This window comes from Pelobates fuscus, chromosome 6 (genome assembly GCF_036172605.1).
Source record: "Pelobates fuscus isolate aPelFus1 chromosome 6, aPelFus1.pri, whole genome shotgun sequence".
Classification (NCBI taxonomy): domain Eukaryota; kingdom Metazoa; phylum Chordata; class Amphibia; order Anura; family Pelobatidae; genus Pelobates; species Pelobates fuscus.
Window position 1 is genome coordinate 213,151,890 of NC_086322.1, and position 8,744 is coordinate 213,160,633.

The following is an 8,744-nucleotide window of genomic DNA, read 5'->3' on the forward strand; positions in this document are numbered from 1 at the left end:
GAAAAAATTTGATAGCGGCATTGAAGTTGGGCAAGTTGACACATGTGCCGTGCATGGCACATGTGTGTAATCTGATCGTACAACGCTTTGTGCATAAGTACACAGGCTTACAGGACGTCCTGAAGCAGGCCAGGAAGGTGTGTGGCCATTTCAGGCGTTCCTACACGGCCATGGCTCACTTTGCCGATATCCAGCGGCGAAACAACATGCCAGTGAGGCGCTTGATTTGCGACAGCCCTACACGTTGGAATTCAACACTCCTAATGTTCAACCGCCTGCTCCAACAAGAAAAAGCTGTTAATGAATATTTGTATGACCGGGGTGCTAGGACAGCCTCTGGGGAGCTGGGAATTTTTTTGCCACGTTACTGGACGCTCATGCGCAATGCCTGTAGGCTCATGCGTCCTTTTGAGGAGGTGACAAACCTAGTCAGTCGCACCGAAGGCACCATCAGCGACATCATACCATTTGTTTTCTTCATGGAGCGTGCCCTGCGAAGAGTGCTGGATCAGGCTGTAGATGAGCGTGAAGAGGAAGAGTTGTGGTCACCATCACCACCAGAAACAGCCTTATCAGCATCGCTTGCTGGACCTGCGGCAACGCTGGAAGAGGATTGTGAGGAAGAGGAGTCAGAGGAGGATTGTAGCTTTGAGGAGGAGGAGGAGGAGCAAGACCAAACACAACAGGCATCCCAGGGTGCTCGTTGTCACCTATCTGGTACCCGTGGTGTTGTACGTGGCTGGGGGGAAGAACATACCTTCAATGACATCAGTGAGGAGGAGGAACGGGAAATGAGTAGCTCGGCATCCAACCTTGTGCAAATGGGGTCTTTCATGCTGTCCTGCCTGTTGAGGGACCCTTGTATAAAAAGGCTGAAGGAGAACGACCTGTACTGGGTGTCCACGCTACTAGACCCCCGGTATAAGCAGAAAGTGGCGGAAATGTTACCCAATTACAACAAGTCGGAAAGGATGCAGCATTTGCAAAATAAATTAAAAAGTATGCTTTACACAGCGTATAAGGGTGATGTCACAGCACAACGGGAATCTAACAGGGGGAGAGGTGGAAGTCATCCTCCTCCTCCTCCTCCCACGACCACGCCGGCAAGGACAGGACGCTTTAAAGACATGTTGTTGATGGAGGACATGCGGACCTTTTTAAGTCCTATGCATCGCCACAGCCCTTCGGGATCCACCCTCAGAGAGCGACTCGACCGACAGGTAGCAGACTACCTCGCCTTAACTGCAGATATCGACACTCTGAGGAGCGATGAACCACTTGACTACTGGGTGTGCAGGCTTGACCTGTGGCCTGAGCTATCCCAATTTGCGATAGAACTTCTGGCCTGCCCCGCTTCAAGTGTCCTGTCAGAAAGGACCTTCAGTGCAGCAGGAGGTATTGTCACTGAGAAGAGAAGTCGCCTAGGTCAAAAAAGTCTAGATTACCTCACCTTTATTAAGATGAATGAGGGATGGATCCCGAAGGGACTGACACTGGGCGATACATTCGATTAAAAAAGGCCTGATGAGATGAGCTGCCTTGGGCTAAAAATTGTCCACACGCTGCTGTATTTTAGCTCTGAATGACGTTTGACTTGCGTGACTTATCCGCCACCAACTAGGGTTCAAGCCGCCATGTTTTAGGGCACTTTCTGCCTGTGAAACAAACATCAATTTTTCTGGACGCTGCTACAGCAGCGGCTGCAACAATACCAAATTTTTCAGGCATGTGTACATGCTAATTTTTAGGCCCACTGGTGCAAGTGGACTGATTACAATTACAGGGCCTCTAAAGAGTCCTGTATTGTTATTTGTCGTCACTACCTTCCCGCGTCGGGAGTGGGTCATTTGCGCCCCTGCTGCCTTCCTTGCATGTGGTAGCTGTTTGTCAGGGATTTGTCAATCCATATCTGCCAAGTGACCCTATGTAGGGGGAACAGTCCCTATTCTGCTCTGTGTCAGTGTGTATCATGGTCTCTGTGGACAAGGAACAGTCTCTATTCTGCTCTGTGTCAGTGTGTATCAGGGGTTTTGAGGACAGGTGTCAATCCATATCTGCCAAGTGACCCTATGTATATCTGCTGTCAGTACACAGGAAAAGTTTAAATATTTCTTGTTCTACGTTCTCTGCAACTCCACGCACCGACTCATCCAATACGTGAAGATCTGGGGTTTCTCTGACTCTCCTCAGTAGTGTATCAAACAGAGTCTGCACTGTGGTAACACGGACATCTTCAGGACATAACTCAACTATTTGCAGATAGGCAGTCTGCAGCTTCTCTTTTTCACCTGTTCTCTTCTTTCTCTTATGCGTATTCTTGTCTATATGCAGGTGGTCTCTTGCCTTTCTTTTAACCAATTCGTTCCTTCCATATGGTTTCAAAAGATCTCTGGCATCATTACTTTCAACGCAAATAACGTCATCATAGTTAGTCTCCTCATTATTCACCGGGAAGAGAGTGTTTGCACTGACTACCCACAGCATGCTCTTGCCATTGCCTACTCCACCTTCAACGACAGGGTGCAAGTCCCAAGGAGAAGGATCATTCACTTTATTATCTGTCTTTATTTCACAAGTAGTGCCTGGAACATCCTCATGGGTCACAAGATGTAAATCTGGACTAATGTCAACCCCAGGGTCTGGAAAATCTAAAGAGTCCTGTATTGTTATTTGTCGTCACTACCTTCCTGCGTCGGGAAGATTTCTTGCACAGGGCGCCCAAAGGCCTAAGGCTGGCCCTGTGCATGGGTCAGTGGCTCTGCACCAGACTTCCCTCCAATTGATCAAAGTTAAAGGATTTCAAGTGGACTGATTACAATCACAGGGCCTCTAAAGAGTCCTGTATTGTTATTTGTCGTCACTACCTTCCCGCGTCGGGAAGATTTCTTGCACAGGGCGCCCAAAGGCCTAAGGTTGGCCCTGCGCATGGGTCAGTGGCTCTGCCCCAGACTTCCCTCCAATTGATCAAAGTTAAAGGATTTCAAGTGGACTGATTACAATCACAGGGTCTCTAAAGAGTCCTGTATTGTTATTTGTCGTCACTACCTTCCCGCGTCGGGAAGATTTCTTGCACAGGGCGCCCAAAGGCCTAAGGCTGGCCCTGTGCATGGGTCAGTGGCTCTGCACCAGACTTCCCTCCAATTGATCAAAGTTAAAGGATTTCAAGTGGACTGATTACAATCACAGGGCCTCTAAAGAGTCCTGTATTGTTATTTGTCGTCACTACCTTCCCGCGTCGGGAAGATTTCTTGCACAGGGCGCCCAAAGGCCTAAGGCTGGCCCTGCGCATGGGTCAGTGGCTCTGCACCAGACTTCCCTCCAATTGATCAAAGTTAAAGGATTTCAAGTGGACTGATTACAATCACAGGGCCTCTAAATAGTCCTGTATTGTTATTTGTCGTCACTACCTTCCCGCGTCGGGAGTGGGTCATTTGCGCCCCTGCTGCCTTCCTTGCATGTGGTAGCTGTTTGTCAGGGATTTGTCAATCCATATCTGCCAAGTGACCCTATGTAGGGGGAACAGTCCCTATTCTGCTCTGTGTCAGTGTGTATCATGGTCTCTGTGGACAAGGAACAGTCTCTATTCTGCTCTGTGTCAGTGTGTATCAGGGATCATTAGGACAGGTGTCAATCCATATCTGCCAAGTGACCCTATGTAGGGGGAACAGTCTCTATTCTGCTCTGTGTCAGTGTGTATCAGGGATCATTAGGACAGGTGTCAATCCATATCTGCCAAGTGACCCTATGTAGGAGGAACAGTCTCTATTCTGCTCTGTGTCAGTGTGTATCAGGGATCATTAGGATAGGTGTCAATCCATATCTGCCAAGTGACCCTATGTAGGAGGAACAGTCCCTATTCTGCTCTGTGTCAGTGTGTATCAGGGATCATTAGGACAGGTGTCAATCCATATCTGCCAAGTGACCCTATGTAGGAGGAACAGTCCCTATTCTGCTCTGTGTCAGTGTGTATCAGGGATCATTAGGATAGGTGTCAACCCATACCTGCCAAGTGACCCTATGTAGGGGGAACAGTCTTTATTCTGCTCTGTGTCAGTGTGTATCAGGGATCATTAGGATAGGTGTCAATCCATATCTGCCAAGTGACCCTATGTAGGGGGAACAGTCGCTATTCTGCTCTGTGTCAGTGTGTATCAGGGATCATTAGGATAGGTGTCAATCCATATCTGCCAAGTGACCCTATGTAGGAGGAACAGTCCCTATTCTGCTCTGTGTCAGTGTGTATCAGGGATCATTAGGATAGGTGTCAATCCATATCTGCCAAGTGACCCTATGTAGGGGGAACAGTCTCTATTCTGCTCTGTGTCAGTGTGTATCAGGGATCATTAGGATAGGTGTCAATCCATATCTGCCAAGTGACCCTATGTAGGGGGGACAGTCCCTATTCTGCTCTGTGTCAGTGTGTATCATGGTCTCTGTGGACAAGGAACAGTCTCTATTCTGCTCTGTGTCAGTGTGTATCAGGGGTTTTGAGGACAGGTGTCAATCCATATCTGCCAAGTGACCCTATGTAGGGGGAACAGTCTCTATTCTGCTCTGTGTCAGTGTGTATCAGGGGTTTTGAGGACAGGTGTCAATCCATATCTGCCAAGTGACCCTATGTAGGGGGAACAGTCTCTATTCTGCTTTGTGTCAGTGTGTATCAGGGCTGGGCTTTGAGGACAGGTGTCAATGTTAGGTGATGTCTGCCCTTTATGGATTAAAAGCAGACTCTGCATCAACTGTGCAATTTTCCATGGGAGTTTTGCCATGGATCCCCCTCTGGCATGCCACAGTCCAGGTGTTAATCCCCTTGAAACAACTTTTCCATCACTATTGTGGCCAGAAAGAGTCCCTGTTGTTTTTAAAATTCGCCTGTCCATTGAAGTCAATGGCGGTTTGCGCGGTTCGTGAACATTTGCGGAAGTTCTCGTTCGCCGTTCGCGAACCGCAAATTCCGGGTTCGCGACAACACTATATATATATATATATATATATAGTCCCTCTGCTTTAGAGGCTTTTAAAGTGGAGACCTACAACCTTCAATCTCCTATTGTCCTGCAGCAAAAGTTCTTGTTATGGATTATATCCTTAGTCTCCTCATTCCCCTCTGTTCGGACACCACTACCTCGTGGCTGCTTTTCGTCTGCTGGTCCGTCAGCCCCCTAAACCCCGCCACCTAGTGCGTGACCGCGTCACGTCATCTATGCTTGTGATTTTATAAATTGTAAGATAAGAATAATAGTGTTTGTTTCTCTTTTTTCTATGCTCATGATATTATGTTGTCAAATGGACTAATGCTGATTCACAAAGTTTTTATCTACTGGATATCCTGACTGATGGGGACTCCAAGTGGAGGTTGGTGATAAGCTGTCTTTTCTTTTTTTCTTGTGAGTGCATACAAATAAATAGAGAGATTTTAGATATAAAGATCTCCTCTATGTGTTCCTTTTTACTTCATATATGATGCTGCTATTTGGAAGCCTTTTAGCAATGAAGACACCTATGGTGTATGATTATGCCTACTATTAATTTATGTTTGTAAGTGTGATACTTACCATTTCCCATTGATTATTGGTGTATAACAGTGTTCTGAGTTTTATTGTTGAAGATTATGGTGTTTTACATCCATTTTGATCCAAGTTTTCTCAGTTGGAATGCTGCCAACATTGCACCATTTGTACCTATAGCATATTTAATTTCTCCCAATCCTCAGTTATATAATTATCAGAAGACGAAGGAAGACAACACTGCCCTTTTCTCATTAGGAAATGTACCTTCTTATACAGGTTTTGATTTTGTGTCGCTTTTATATTGCGTCCCTATTGTGATGCTTTAGCGCGGTCTTTCTTGCATCCTTCTCCGTGAGGATCCCGTTTCTTTTGTTCCTATTCTGCTTAGGGGTGTTGTTTTAGTTTCCGACACGGAAAGACTATTTTTTAAACTAAAACTGAAACATACCTGGCTGTGAATGAAAAAAATATATATTTTTTTCTTCAATATAAATAAAGAGTCAAGGTAAAAAAGTCAGACATCATACATAAAATCTTTATTTCAAAAGTTTATGTTGTAGAGGACAACAGTATTTCAGTGCATCTTACAAGACAATTTTAGGCTGTATTAATCAAGGTACAAATGGTGCAATTCCTAAGCAAACTGCTAAGTGTTCAGAAACATTTCGCTGGATTCCATGGTGATTTAGCACTTTGCCCCAAAAACTGCAACAGTTTTACCTCTGTATAGCCTTTTACAAGAAATCCACAAGGGCGCTATGGCATAATTTGTTGCAAAAGAAAAACAGAAATTGTATACATAGCAATAAGCCCAGTGGAAACACTGAAAGAACAAAAATGACAATTTGGATATCCTAACAGTATTTGTTATAGACAGGGAAAATTTTGTTGACATATAAAGAGGAATTAAAACAAAATACAAAAGGATACATTTCTCTTAATACATCGTTACTTAAATACTACAAATTTGCCAGAACCAATTATGGTTAAATAAGACAACAGGCCAGTGTTGGAAAACTTTGACACTAAAACTAGACATACAACCGAGGATGATGTGAATTGCAGTCCACCATTACCTGGAATGCCCCTTTAACAAAAATGTTTAAAAAAAAATAAAACAAAGTATTTTCCAGTCACCAAGGAAGCATACATTTGCAACAAAGGCCCTCAGTAACAACTTTAATCATATACTCATTACAGTGGCAAATTGTTTTTAATTTTTTTTTTTTTTTTGAGATCATGTTTCAGGCAGCAAACACAATGGCAAATGGGAGGAATAAAAAATAAAAATAAAAAAAGAAACGTTTATCCTGACATTTTTAATCTCCAGATCTACAGCTTTGTGTCTTACATGGTGAGATTACGCAAAATGAATTACATTTCAAACTGCATGAAATCAGTTCAGCATAAACCTGAGTATGACCTTTTTCGCAGATGCAATAATTCTTTGGGTACAAGGTTCTGCAAATGGATGATTTTCTATAACTTAAGGTTGCTAAGCCCCAACACAGATGCATCCAGCAAGGCAGCATGTAATTTAAATGGTAACTCCAAGATGATTGGCCCATCTTTTTTTAGTTTTTTTAAAATTTGCTACAGCTGTAGGACATAAAGAGATGGGGTCATATTTGTTGCTTAAAGCATAAGCTACAGATAATTGTTTATGGTTCTTTGTGTGTCAGTTTGCATAGCCCTGTAGTATACATTGCTACTTTTAAAGGAGACGGAGTCACTTCAGTTTATTTTCACAAATGACATTTAGCAAATGCACATAAACATACTCATAAGCCTTTATAAATATTAGGTATTTGTTGAAATTCCTACATTTTAATACAAATCTGGAAATTAACAAATTCTAGATCTGTACTAAACCAAATAAGAATGTATAATAAAATCTCAATGTGACTTAATATATACACATTTAACTAACAATATAATGAAAAGTGGTATACTACATTAAAGTGGCTCTGTAACCAGCTGGGCCACTTTTGTTTTTTATCTATGTCCCCCCTCCCCAAAGTGTTTTGTTTTTAAATATAGGCCCCATTTTACACTTTTTTGTATCCTTGATTGGGCACTGGGTCTTATACCCATGCTCAGCCATTTTCAGGATCCTGGCAGTGATGGATTGTCTCTGCCCTTGTTTGCCCATACTAAATTTTGGCACATGCATAAAGAACATCTTTCTTCAATGGTCATGTGATGAAAAGCATTGCAAGAACAAATGGTGAGGCGAATATTGTGGGAAATTATACTTGATAAAGGAAGTGGTGTTTGCCTTACGCTCCACCATTGTCAAGTATAGGAAAAATACACAAGACAAAGTAGCCAAAGACATGGATCAATATAGAGGTCAATATATAGGAAGACTGTAGCAATATTTTAAAATAAAATTGGGTTGACTGTTCGTTCTACGATGACAAAAACCAAAATGATCCCAGAATATGGTATTAGAAACAAACAGAACGTGTAAACAAATGCATTCACATTTGTGAAACTCGAGACATGTGATTGAATGTATGACATTCAAAAAAGCAGTTCCTTTCCAAAAAAAAGTAGACTAAAACAAAGTAGACTAAAACAGATTTAGGACAACATGGCAAATCTCATAACCAATAAATTTATGGTTTTACCATGGTATGTCCACAAGACTCAAGTATTTTGTAATCTGATTAATAATTTCATAGATTGTAAACTCGCGTGAGCAAGACTTTCTTCACCACTAAATACCCTTTCTATAAATGTAAAGTTCCCCGGAATACCGTATGTTGGTGTTAGCTAAAATGCTAATAATAGCAACAACAAGCCCAAACTAATTCAATTTAAGTCAAAAGAACAAAGCTGGTTTAAAAAAAAAAAGGAAAAAGTATTTTTTAAAGCTACTTTTTTTTTTAGCTTCAATTTAGGATTATTCTTTTAATCTGTTTAGTGAGTAAATACTTTGGGGAGGGGATTGTTGTTAGTGTAATATAGATAAAATGTTCACAGTACTGAAATAAATATAATATAGCCCCATTTAAGAATCAGAGCTATATATGCTTCAACTGAAACCAATACAATCATAGTGCCTTTTAAAGGGGCACTTTGGGGGCTAGTATTGCACTAGGACAATTCTTTTTCTCGATTTCAGATGGTAGGTAATTACAGTGCAGTGTTTTTCAGTAGGCACTATCAATATTAATTGTGTATATTTTTTAGCACAATGTGGAATACAATTCTACAGATTGTGATCAC

At 42.2% G+C, this 8,744-nt stretch overlaps 1 long non-coding RNA gene across 1 annotated transcript; it reads right to left on the bottom strand.

The window, feature by feature from the left end:
* Positions 1–6,026: 6,026 nt before the first annotated feature.
* Positions 6,027–8,744, bottom strand: LOC134565695 (uncharacterized). The gene is made up of 2 exons (XR_010083963.1): positions 7,601–8,744; positions 6,027–7,330 (listed from the first exon to the last, which is right to left on the bottom strand). It is a non-coding gene; the product is annotated as an uncharacterized LOC134565695 (long non-coding RNA).